Genomic DNA, 14,575 nt, shown 5'->3' with positions numbered 1-14,575 from the left:
AGCCTAACTTTGGTGTCGCGAAGAATTATTTGAGATCGTACTTGTCCCTGTACGAAGCCACGGGACAGTTAGGAACCAACACCAGTCACGGTATTTCGTACGACGATTATGCAGGAGGCTATGCTTTGTGGGGTTTTGATTTCACTCCAGACCAAGGCAGCGACGAGTGACATTTCCACCCTATAAAATCGGGTCAGATTCGTGTGGAACTTCAGTTTGCAAATCCACCTCCAGATCACACAGTGAACGTCCTCCTGTATGCAGAATTTGACAATACCATAGAAATCAACAGTTTGAGAGAAGTCATTCTAGATTATTAGAAGCCATGGAAAACTGTTATCCCTCTTTACCTAGTGGAGAAACTTTGAAGATGGAATGTGAGGAGACCGTGGAAGAAGAAGAAGAAGAAGAAGAATCCCAAGAAGAAGAAGTTATCATGATGAAGTCAAGATGGCCAGAACAAGAATCCCATTTAGTCTCCGGTTTGCTACAGTCCTGGCAGATATAATGAAAGAATTGATCAAGGAAGAGTGCTATGGATGTCACAACGATCATCCAAGTCAAATTCAACACGACAAATGTCTGATGTTAAGTCAAGAAGAAAAATTGGACGAATATCTGGACAAAGCTTGGGATCACATCGAGATAGAATTCGTGTTGAACGAGTGGCATAAAGGCTTGGATAAACATTCTTCTCCTCCATTAACGTCTCTGGAGTGCCGTCGCATCTAATCTCTCTTGGACCAGAGTAAGAAGTCGGATCTAAACGCCTTATACTTGTCAGACATTTTCAAGCAAAAAGTCAGGATCGAATTGATCACTTATCATTACCTGTGAAGAAGAAAACCACACAAATCAATGGATACCTGGGAACTTTATTACCTTTTGAACCACAGCTCGTACACGGTTTCATGGAATCCTGTCGTCTGTGCTAAAGATGAACTCCCTCATCGTAAACCTCAAGACTATCTAGCTTATGTGATCAACACGGACGACAGTCATCTCCCAGGAACCCACTGGGTAGCCGTCTACTTTCCTCAAGAAGGATGTGTGGAATATTTCGATTCGTATGGATTGCCTCCTTTGGAAGACGATATCATTGACTTTATGAGAAGAAATGCTCAGACCATCCGATTCAATAATGTAAAATTACAAGGCACAGATTCCTTGGTGTGTGGACAATATTGTGTGTATTTTCTGCATCATCGCAGCCTGGGCTATTCTTTAGAACATTTAGTGACTCATTTTGATCCTCGTTCTTCTTCTAGAAACGATGTGAAAGTAAATCAATGGTTTTGTGACCATTATGCTTATCTTTTGTCTCAAGCTAGGAAACGTAGTGTCCATCAATGGCCTAATGACTTCTAACAGTGGAAAGCACAATTTCATTCACAACGTTGTCAGCCCTGTCCAAAATAATGTGTGAGTTGGAAAAAATGTTTGTGATTTGAAAAAAATGTTTGATGTTATATTGTTAAAAATGTTATAGTTGTTTGTTAGTGTTAAGTGATTTTGAATAAACAATGTTGTGTTTTGAAGAAACAATGCCTTTGTGGATTGTTTGACTATAGAAATCTTGATTCATGCTCTTTGACTTCTTACTATCCCTCTCATGACACTCATTGAACGTTCCGGCTCGAAAACCGTGAAGGTATGTTTTCCTTCACGTCTGCGCTTTGACTTTAAAAACCGGGGTAGTTTCCAGTCTAACCATCCATTGCCGACTCATCCTCCTACGAAGATGTGCTCCAAACTAGCTAAGCTAAACGAAGCCTACGTGAATTTGCATAGGGTCAGACACAGTCTGATACCGAAACCTGAAGAGACAGAGAATGTGAGAATGTTAAAAATCACTGAAGACCTGATAGAAGAGCTCTTCAGAGAAGAAGTGAACAGGGAGAAAGAAGAATGGACAGAGAAGTACAGACTTCAGAAACAGCAGAGAGATCAGCAACAGCAGCAACAGAAACCTGAACCTAACAGAGGCTTTGTCGATTGTCGTATCGACACCAAAGAGTTCTTCTTCTCTTTCCGAAGAAGTAGACCTATCGCCAGAAAGTCTATCGTCAGAGGACATCGCATTCTTAGAAACTAAAAGATTGCCATAGCAAACCAAAAAACACCCTTTTCAGGGCTACCCATACCTCTAGAAAAGAAATAGTAATCCATTTGCCAATGTGTATATGTATAGTAGTGTGAATATAAACACTGACTCTTATTTATAGTGCGAGTGTATGTGTTTGTGTATATGATTGTGTGTTTGTAAGTGCTCACGTACGTTTGTGTGGATAGTAGATTAAGATCATGTTTTTTTGCTGTTTGACGTGTGGGGAGAGTAGATTTGGGGTTTGATTTGATTGCTTTGCGTATGTGGATAGTATATTATTGGTTTAATAAATTTTTTAGAATAGTAATGGGTAGTATAAAAAAGTGAGTGAGTGTTTCTTTTAGGTCCGCGCGTTGTTTGGTCATGATCTAGGTAAGATCAATTTTGTTTTAGGGGATGTTTTCCATCACGTCCGCGCTTTTAGTATAAAATGAAACTCGCTTGGCAGTCTAGCTACCCTGTTCATTCGTTAACAAGACAATGAATACCAGAATAAGCAAACTTCTTGAACTCCAGATACATCTGGAATATGTCAGGCGCCTGTTAAATGAACTGGCAGCGGAGGCCATAGTAGAAGAGGTAAAAAATAAAGAAGGAAGAGGAGGAGAGAAGACAGAGGGAAGAGGAGGAAAAGAAAATAGGAGAGAGGATGGCTTACAAGATACCAGAGACAGAGGATTGGGGTGCTGAAGCCAATCATCCTCCCTCTGCGCTCTCAAGAAAAAAGTAAAAGGAGACTGGAGAAGAAGATGTGTGTGTGGTGCCAGGCCTGAAAGGTGCCATCATTAACCAGGTGTCACTGGAGTTAAAAAACAAACAGCCCTTTTCAGGGCTACCCCAATCTCTAGAAAAGAAATAGCAATCCATTTGCCAATGTGTGTATGTAGAGTAGTGTGAATATAAACACTGACTCTTATGTGGTGTGAGTGTATGTGTTTGTAAGAGCTGACGTACGTTTGTGTGGATAGTAGATTATTGGGCTTTGTAAGTGATCATGTATGTTTGTGTGGATAGTAAATTTGGGGATTGATTTTAATGCTTTGCGTGTGTGGATAGTAGATTGTTGGTTTGTTTATTGTTGCTTCAGGTATGTGGATAGTAGATCATATGAAATGAGAAAAGTAGGGGATGTTTTCCTTCACGTCCGCACGTTTTAAGTGATGATCTAGGTAATATAACTTTTGGGCTTTAGGGGGATGTTTTCCATCACCTCCGCGCTTTAAGTACAAGAACCCACAAAGTTCGTAGTTCGCACTATTCTAAGGAATTAAAAAGGAAGATGGAAGTGTCCCAACTGATTAATGATTTAAGGCATGTTTATTTTTGGATGATGGATGGTGAATATGGAGTTGAAAGGATTGAAATAGATTGGAAGTTAAGAACAAGTCTGCACTACGTGAACGAACTAAAATTAGCCAGGGAGATGATAGAGGGATTAATTGAAGAATAAGTAAAGAGATTGAGAGGCTGCCATTATGTCAGAGTGGGGACAATAAAAGAGGCCATGGAGAAGGTAAAAGAAGTAAGAAGGTTCTTGGAAGAGATAGAACAAAGGTCAGAGTGGCCCTTTGTCAAAAGGAGTGTTGAACAATTGAAAAAGGGGAAGAAAAGATGAGAAAGGTGATAGATGAAGAAGTGGAGAAAATAAAGGACAGGTGGGCAAAAGATAAAAAAGAAGAAGAAAATAGAAAGAAAAAGGAAGAACTAGAGAAACTAAACGCTAACTGGATGAAAATCCAACAGAAGTTCCGAGCCATGTGTCACCTAGACTGGATACCGGAAACAGAAAAGACGAAGAAGAAAGGAATGATGGAAAAAATAAGGGGATGGATAAAGAAGTTAAGGCGTTAGAAGAAGAAGAAGAAACCCAATGGCTCTTTTCAGGGCCACTCCAATCTCTCGAAAAGAGATAGACTTTCAATTGCCTACCCCTTTTTTTATTTTTTTTATTTCTTTAAAATAGGGTCCCGACCCTGTTCCATTTTCCCTTGTCACTCAACAGTCCAAAACTCTATTCCCCATGTTCAATTCCCCTTGGCGCTCAACAGTCCCACGATTTATTCCCCATGTTAAATTCCCCTTGTCGCCAGGGTACAAACTTTTTTCTCTAATGTTAAATTTTCCATTGTCGCCAGGGTACAACCCCCCTATTTTAACATTAAAGTCCCATTGTCGCTAAAGTATCCCCATTCACTACTTAAATATTTTTATAATATGCATATCGTCAGTTCAGTGACTGACTCGAGCGCTTTTAGCGGAAGCAGTTCGACGACTTGCGCTATCACACTCCATACGATACAAGCAGCCATTTTAAGTGAGGATACTTGTTGCCTCTCTGCGATATCTTTAAAATCAGGAGCCAACTAAATGAATGAATGTTTATCTATTGATGACGCGATGATTAGGATAATATAACATGTTGTGGTATTTGGCATATATACAATGGACCAGTATGATCTCAAAATTGGAAGTGGATGCCTTTAAAATTGTTTGTTAATTCGATCCATCAGAGCGTACATAGTACGACCACTTGCCTGGTAATGTATGGCCATATCACCTATCCCCCTATGATGGAAGACTGTAGCGGTCGCCAAATGGCTGGAAAAGACCGTCTTCCGGTAGTTCTGGAACGGTACAGCCTCAAGGGAATCATAATATTGAAAACAGGAATTAGTTTTGCTGTTTATGTATGAATGTATGTATTGGTAATTTATATATCCTCATCGTTCTCATATCTTTATTTTCTTTGCTTGTTTTGTTTCCTTTTGTTTCTTTTTGGATTTTTTCATAATCTGAAATTTATCTCCCAAAAGAGAAAATAAAGATCAATCTAAGATCGTTTGAATCCAACAGCCTACAGAACGTATCATCATTAAACTCAATAGTTTAAGGATTGTAAGTTTACCTGTTATGACGTATTTTTATTTATTTTTTCTGCATTGAAACTGGAATTCTATACCATGAAAAGATGACAATGTAGTTTCGGAATACCGCCTGAAACCATATTTTGATAGTCACTTGATTTTGGTTTATAATCAGCATGCACTGATCCCGAGTTCTACATTGTCTAGAAGCATAACCATGAGTGTAATGAGAAATAAAACAGCCTGTTTGACTATGATTTAGTATCATATTCCTTTGAGAGATTTTGCCTCCAAATATGACTCAGATAATTTTGACAAGAGGCGAAACCGAATGTAGAAATATAAACAGACTATGTAAATGTCAACTTGTATATCAATTGATTCGTGTGAACACATTTTAAATAAACTAAGATTTGAAATTTACTCCTTGTGGTTTAGAGCTCCTTTGGAAGCGTGTTCTAACAGTACATCCTCACTACTTCTGTTTGCATCCATAAATGTGAAGTTTCTAGACATATAAGTTATGGTTTGTTCATACATGCGGCATACGGGAGGGGGGAAACGAAGACGATTAATTATTTAAATATGACACACGCTATCTTATTTTAGGGCCAATAAATTTTCTAAGTGGAAAAATAAAGATTGTTTCTAGGTGGTATAGGCACTGTGGCGATGTATAAAATTTACACTGATAAAATTTAATATCCTCTTATCAACATGTTCTGGGAAAAGTTTGAATTCAAAAGATGTAGTGAGATGGTGCGTGACACGCTCTCTAGTCATGAGGTGTGTTAAAACATTCTCATTGAGGTTACTTCCTTATTCTGTCTCGAACCGCAGCATACGTCGGGAACAAGTGAATATGAGATTATGCAACTTAGGTTATATCTCTAGTGTAAAGATACAGCCAAAACGAGGAAGCACGTAGAAATAAATTACAGTTCCCTTGCCATGATGGTGAAGTATGTGACTTGATTATAGGTTGATATTTTATATCAAACCGTATTTGAGTCAAGACTTACGAAGATTTATTCTATATTTAAAACGCTACAGCCTGGACAGGAATGTAGATTAACTGCCGCCCCGCCCCCCCCCCCCCCCCCCGGTATTATCAATTAAAAGGTGGTATGATGGTGGCACGCGACAAATCGTCATGTCAAGACTTTTTCCGACTTAACCACTAAGGACCATAAGTATTAGAAATAAATTAGTTTATGTACACGCTCAAACACTTCAACAGTAATTTCAGAGTTGTAAAGTTTTAGCAATATAGGGAAAGATGCATAACTTAAATAAACCATATACTAGATGATCTGTATCCCATTATCTAAATAAAGGAACATTCTTTAATAGTAATTTCTGCATTTGACTCCGTTTCAGAACGGATTAAGTCAAACATTTTCATTAAGGTGCATGTCATAATCTGGCCATCATCGGCTGAGCAGCATTCGTCGGATACAATTGAATGTGAGAAGGTGTCAATTACAGAAAACATCTCAAGTGTCATCTTAATTAGAGATTGATCTGATAAAATGAGGATGATGTGTTTAAACTACCATCCTGAGAGCAATGATATTCGAGAAGGAGAGCTGTGGAGAGAGAGTTAAGAAATCAATATAGCATGAAATCAGACAACTGGCATTGTCAACCATTTTGAAGAAATATGCGGTTTCATTGAATGATGAGTCACAGTGATGGAGCTCCAATCCCTTGGACAATGTGTAATTGAAATGAGGAGCTCGTTTCCTCTTGAACAAACTCAACAGACATATTCATCGATGTCCTCAACTTTGAGGCACTTAGTTTTATGCATCGACAATTTAATATTTTAGGCAGATATTGCCTTCACGCCGGAGAAAAGATTTTCTTCTCATAAACAACATTTTCCTTTTTCACCCGAAATATGTGGACACAAGATAGAATCTTTGTCGCAACCCTCGACGTCAAATGGTAAAACGGTGAAGCCTCTTTATCTCATAATCCATTCAAATTCTAAGACTTTAAGCCAGTGAATCAGTGGCACATTCAATTATTACAGATCAAGTGATCCAATCTGGGCTTTCATTTAATGGACTTATTAATGAGCACATTGCTAAAAGCTGCTGATTACTCAGGCATTAACGTAGTACCAAGTCTGATAGTTGACAATAACACTGAAAATGTAAAAATTAACATGAATATCACACACAAGCATGTCATACATGTACGAGGGGAAAAATAATAAAAATTATAAATAGATTGATAGATTAATGCCTATATGTCAATAATCATTTTGTAAACGAATAATAATTTTCAACTTTTAAAATATGGTTCTTTGAGGCATTAGAAAATCACCACAACAACAGTAAAATCATTTAACATATATACGATTTTTCACCTGCTTGACGATTTGAATATTTCGATGGAAAACGATTGTAAAGTCGGTCTTCTTACAGGAATGTTGAGTGTCTATGACATTCAAATGATTGGTGATTGAATCTGCAACTCTCGTGTCATGTGGTACAAGATATTTTATATCTCATAGTAATATACTTCATATCGTGGTTTTGACATAAAAAAGATTCTAAACATTTTGCAGGTTAGACGAGAGGTTTATTTTGATTATTCTTAACACGCATAAAGAAGTACCATTTTGACATCAGTAATGACTCCAACAATTTTTAGTTTCGACATATACCAACACACAGAGTAGGTAATAATTCTAATTCAGTTTCAAGGTTTTGGACGACTCATATACTTGTATTACTTGTGTCTTACAAAGACAGCATCTTTATGCATGCAGCTAAAAATGAAATCAGTCCTATGTAAAAGTGAAAACCCAGAGACTGTTCAATAGGTAAAGTGATGCCTATAAAATATTGTCCCTGTAACACATCCAAGATGATAAAACATATCATCATGACCTTGCATGTTCTTAAAAGTTGATAATACGTTTTGAAAGATATATTACTGTACATCCGGATTTACATGTTTTGTCATTTCCCCGTAAATCACAGAGTTCTGGCCATATTGTTAATATTACTTACGATTAGATGAATGCAACTAGAAACAATTTTGGGAAAAAATGCTTTTTATTCAAATATCTTATGATTGTTACCATGCATAAACACAAATAAAACTCAGTCCAATGGATGAAAGTATCATGATCATCATCAAAATGAATATCATCGTCGTCATCATCATCATCGTCATCATTTATGCATCGTTAGGTGGATAAATGAGATTTGCACCAATACTAAGGTGTCATGCAACATGTATTTCATCACGTTAGGCATACCATTTAAAAGCTCTCCGGAGAAGAATGTTCTATCAGCCTTGATAACGCTAGAGAACATCTTATAAAAATCCGTATTAATTTTTATGTTTGAGTTGTACTGGCCTTGTACATATTGCTCAACGTTGAAGCTACTATTTCAACTGCTGTCGTTAATCAGAATTCATTTTCCATTAGGGTTCTTTTGATATCAGCTGGACCGTATTTTACGCATAACTGCAACTGTCCACTTCAAACCTTGTGCCAGCTGAATCACACAATGTAGAAACAAGAGTGCAAAACAACCGAGTTAAAGACCTATTTCAGTGTTTCTGAAAGTTTGGATGACACGGTATGTTTAGTCAGCAATTCTTTGATGTCACCAGTCTATGACAACATCTTTGGCGAGGATAATTGTATCATTTGCAGCCGGTTATATAAATGGCAGTAGTAAAATATGCAGTAATAACAATTAATCACATATTTAAAAATAAATTTCACATTGCTTAACAATGCGTTTAGTATTAAAAAGTAAAGTAAAATTTCTGTAAGATACACCATTAGCACTTGATTATGTGGCGAATGAAACGGACATTTTAGTACCAGTCAAATTCTCTGAAGTCTTCAAAATGTAATTACAATACTTGTCCAGAAACATTTGTCGACATCATTCAATGAATATGTCATATGTATGATCACAAAACATTCTTTCAAAGAATATGTCATATGTATGATACAAAATACACAAAACAATAAGTTAACTTCCTTATCCATCAGAGCACTTTCTCTTCTTGATGATTTGTTTCTTTTGACGTAATAAACTTTCTAGACACTGTAACGTTCCTAATGATCTAATATAGATAACTACTTACATTATTTACAGTTAGGATTTACTCGTCTTAATTTTAGTTGAAGACTGGACTGAGCGAGTAAAATTAGTGTGTTTAACAAGGAAAAAGCGGTCGCCTAAGTAGTTTTGGTGCAACGGGCAATTTGAACCTCTCGATTGGACTTCCCATAGGATTCGGCGGGATTTTGCACTGGATGAAACGTGTTCTTAATATTTTTTTTTTCTATTTCATATATCCAGAATTTGAAAGTACTTTTCAGAGATATCACGAGAATTATAAACTTTTGAAAAACGAAAGAAATGCAAGACTCTGATCAGAATATTACCTCTACTCCACCCACTACACATAACACAATGAGTTATTTCAATTGTATAAATTAATTACTTTAAAATCTACAAATTACCGTAGTCTAATCTGGCAGCGACATTGTTTTCTGTTAGGACAATATGTTCTGGAAGGAAAGTTAACTGTAAAACACCTTACTTGGCTTAAAATCACTTTTATTTTGGTACATATTTAATTTATCAAACATATTTCCCTTTTCATATTTCTATATTCTTTTCTATCAACAAAGACATGTATCAAGGTATATCCGTATCATTAATGTCATTAAACCCGTGTAAACATAATTTAACTTAAAAATTATCATTTCCTTAGCAAGATAAAGAAAGAACACTTCTTAGGGAAATACTACAGTCCTCTTGAAAGGAATCCACCTGTTATCACAATGAGTCATGTTTTAACCGGTGTAACTTAACACTAGCGCAAGTGGATCGACGGTGATGAAACTGACATTTTACTGCAGCACGCCCGTGTCATTGAGCTTCAATAGTCTTGTAGTGGAATGGCGTAATGGACCTTTTCACTATACATCACGAAGATGATGTCAGCTATGAAGGGAACCTGTTGCCTTTTTTATATCTGAGCTATTATAGAGATAACTGAATCATATGCATTAATAATTTCCAGAGAATTCAACAACGGTAAGCACTCAACGAGAGATAGAAATACGATTCATATCGCATATTCAGTGTTCTGTCGAAAGTTATTTTCGCAAGGAAAATATAATTTTCTAATCTGAATTGAGAAAAGTACCGTAAAGAAAAAGTGCAATTGAGAATATCTCTCCAAAACAAAGGTTATATTGTATTCTAAAACGCAAAAAGGGGGGTCACGTGATCATGTTCCAGAGCCTCGTCGAAATTATTTACTTGTTAAATAAACACGTACACCCAGTGTGGCCCTGACGAAAACCAATCATTTTACTATAAGAAATACAATTTTTTAAAACAAATTGTTGTCATCTTAAGCATGTAGTCCCATCATGACCACGACAATAACCAATCATTTTAAAATAAAAATAGAACTTATTTACGAGGCTGCTACTAATTTTTAATCAAGATCAGGATCTATGTCAACACCTGGTGTTTACTAAAACGAACAGTCATGGTCAAACTATTTTCTGGAAAAAGTATCATCTCCAGTGAATAAGTTTACATTACAATAGCATGCAATGAAAAATAAATAAAATTTAAAACTGACAAACAAACAGTTAAATTGTAATAAATATATCTTAAATCAGATATAAGTGAATCAAATATACATAACATTTATTAGATACTGACCAATCTCTGGACTTAGCACCAGACATTGCTTCCATCAAATTTTTCATAAAGCTCATTAATGCGTATTTTGTTCGTGTTTTTCATGTTAAACGTCATATTTATTTTCCTACCAGCATAGGGAAGTCTCAAATTGAACTCCATGTTCTATGGCGACACCGTATGTAGATTCTGTAGGTGGCAAATGGAATGTTGTTTTACTGCTCATTGAATGCTACTCATTAATTTTCTGTGTTTTTGCTAGCTTAGTTCTGCATAACATATAAAAAACACAGAGAACGAAAATAATCCTGAGACTTTAAAATCTTTACAAGTGTTTCATTTAAAATACGTATAAGAGAATATTAAAAATAACAAGATATTAAAATTCGACGCTAAACATTACAATACTAATCAGACGAGGAGAGTCACGTTTATGGACTTGAAAATGTTTTGATAATCACTACAAAGTAATAGAAGACTCATATTTAGTGATGTTTTGAGTTAGATTCCTTGGTTATGGCCATTTACACCATCCGTAAAATATGTGCAGATTTACCGACATCGCCAACAATACATGGAGCACAGGTAATGCATTATGTATAAATCCCGTATTTATGCATGTAGCCACTAGGCAGCATTCTGTCCAAATGCATTTTTTCCTCTGTTTTGTATGTAAAAGGCTGACTGTTGGATAATTATAGTGATTAGCTGTCTGAGTTTACGTGTTTATCAGCATTAATTAACCCCCTTTACACCCTACCCTTAAGCATCTCTTCGTAGGTGTGAGTGCTGGTGACTAAATGTGGGTGTTGGTCGCTAACACTATTTGTTTGTTAGCTAGCGTAGTTACAGGTTAGTAATATTGTGTATTGGTTGGTAAACAAGAGTATCGATTAGGATATGTGGGTGTTGGTCAGTAATACCGTGTATTTTTCACCAGGTGTAGATGATGATCAGCATACGCATTTGCTGGTCAGGAGATATGCGCACTGGTGACTGACACTGTACATTGATTAGTGAATGTGGGTGCTGGTTAATAAACCTTTATTGGTTAGTAAAAAATGGTTGGTGACTAGCCGATATGGGTGATGGTCAGTATGAATGTGTGCTGGTCAGTAGATGTTGGCCCTGACAAGTACGTATTGGTGTTGGTCAGTAAAGTAGACGCTAGTTAGTAAGCATGTGTGTGGTCAGTCAGATGGTGTGTTGGTTAGTATGTGGGGTATCGGAAAGTAGGCATGGTTGTTGGTCATTAGGTTTGGGTGTTGGTCAGTAGGTAGGCATGATGTTTCAGTGTTAGTCAATAGTGTAGGTGTCTGTTCCCTCTATGGATGTTTTGAAGATCGCATTTTCCATTAAGACCATAAAGCCATTTTTAAAACCATCTTTACAACCTTGATATTAATTTCCATTCATGCTGAAGGGACACATTAATGTTAAACATATGAACCTTTAAGAATGGAACTCTCGTTAGAAGTCATTGAACCACGATACAACATGGTGGATTTAATGTTAATTCCCATTGGAGCTATAGAACCGAAGTTGGGGTGGGGCATATTACCAAACTATTGTACTGCCACTAAATACAAAATAGACCACCTATATTCTGTTATGGAAATAAAATATGCTTCATAATTAGTAAAATTTTGAAGCAAGTCATGAAACAAACCAATATGATACAATTACAGTGCTTTCATGACGCACAATACAACGTGAAACAGTCATTATGCGTACGCAATACACTAATTCGTGAATCAATTTACAAATTAGAAGACATGCGAACAATAAGACTAACAAAAGATCCACTCAAAGCAAATCAGAATTATATGACTAACGAGCAAGAGCCTTGCGACACAGACACTATGGGTGTGCAACATGTGAAACACAAAGTAAGATCGCACAGAGGTTTTAGAAATACGCCGTAAGATATTACCAACGGCTGAGGATTGTAAATAGTGCTGTCCCGACTTAACTATCCCCTGGAGAAAAAAAAACAGAAGCCTTGAGAAATGATATGATAAAAGTCTCGTATTAATTTGTTAAATACACATGATAATAAGTACAATATAAACCATACGGAAATTACACATTGCACATAGATACAAAAATTAACGGATTAGGAGAATCTCGTACATATATTTCCTTGCATGGATGTAGAACAATCCTGTATTATGGTAGAAAATAAGGACGCTTGTTGTTTCTGGTATGTTGCAGAAATTGTGTTAAATATATAAATGATCACGTAGTTAGACCATCACAACGCAGTTTCGATATATACTTTAATTGGCTTAAGATAAGTCTAGTAAAAACAGGAACATTAATAAAATGAAAATGAATTTCATAAATCCGTAAATGTTTATAAGTACTGGAAATGGGAGATACCATAGATGAGTCTTAGAGAAACAACATCCACTAGGTTAGATTAACTGGAATATAGAAAAGGAAACAGGCTGACATTTTGATAACATCTCATTATCCTGGCAGTAAGGACTATACCGATATAATATACCGCTATGCAGTAATAAAAACCTGGAGGTTAGAATCAGTAAAATAAAAATGACAAAACTATGTTTGTAAAAAGAATGCTGTCATTTCTTCTATTTACCAGAAAAAGTGTCAGATCACGCGCGACTAATTTAAAATTAAAATAAGTAAGTAAATAGAATGCCATTGGAATATTTAGTTGTATACTTTAACGAACAGCTTTCTGAGAGAAGGACGAGACAGTCCGAAGACAGGAGTACGGGGAAAAGGAAGAAAGAAGGACGATGTTAGAATAAAAGGACCAGGAAGCCCATGAAGGGGCAGAACCTAGAGTTTGGAAGGATGAACTAGGAGGCGTTGATATACGGTCAAAATGAATGAAGGTGATGTAATCAATCGTGGATATTGCACTCTTTCACCTCTCGTTATGATGATGTAATAAATCAAAATTGGACACACCTGTTAAATTCTGCATATATAATCTAACTTGAACTTGAATTACCGTTTTAATTTGTTCTGAATAAACTTGTTATTTTCTTGTCAAAGGGGGCTCGTATTGTTTATTTCTTACCAGCATTCTCGCTCAGTTCTCTGTTGAAGTTCCATTCTTCTTTCACTCCCGCCGGGCTATAATATCGAGGGAGGTCATCCTCTGGATAACGCAGCCACAACTAATTAACCACCCCTCTTTATAAGAGGGTGACATTCCACTTTCTCATTACGATACTGCTGTTGGATTAACACACTATGCCTTATTAAAGACGTCGGATACTGAATTAGAACCTTAACAGATATGTTCTTAATGATCGACAGTGGAATAAGAGTTTGAAATTAGAATGATACCAGGTAATATACGCTGTATCGAATCACGAATAAGGCTTGAACAAAGATGATCATTTAGAAAATGTTGGTGATGTTCAAGGAACTGGGCGAAGGAGTGCTGAGTACGATAGGTCAAGGTAACAGGTACTTCTTACTTGCCTATCTGCTAACAACCCATGGCAAGATTTAGATGAACAACTGAGGATGAAATTATAACGGTAGAATGACTCCAGTTTGAAATATTACATGACTATGATGGTGATTGCATGTTAGGAGTGAATATAGAGTGTGCTTTACACATGTATGACTATTTCCGGAGACATTAATTCCAGCTGAAAGCGATTTATCTCCCATGCGAAACAGATTCATTCATGATTACAAGAGTAACAAACGAACATCAGGAGCATTTTCATCTACATTGAAAACCAAAAAGAAAACTCTCATTCAGTAATTAAATCTCAGGCCTTACATAAAATCATGCTTACAATTGAAAATAAAATCAAAATATGAACCGACCTGTATTGTTAGTACAGCAATAGCGGCTGAAATCTTCAATTAATCTGAATGCAACCTTGAGACAAAAAGAAAAA

This window comes from Sinohyriopsis cumingii, chromosome 19 (genome assembly GCF_028554795.1).
Source record: "Sinohyriopsis cumingii isolate HCF-2022 chromosome 19, ASM2855479v2, whole genome shotgun sequence".
Lineage (NCBI taxonomy): Eukaryota > Metazoa > Mollusca > Bivalvia > Unionida > Unionidae > Sinohyriopsis > Sinohyriopsis cumingii.
Note: the sequence above shows the minus strand (reverse complement) of the source record.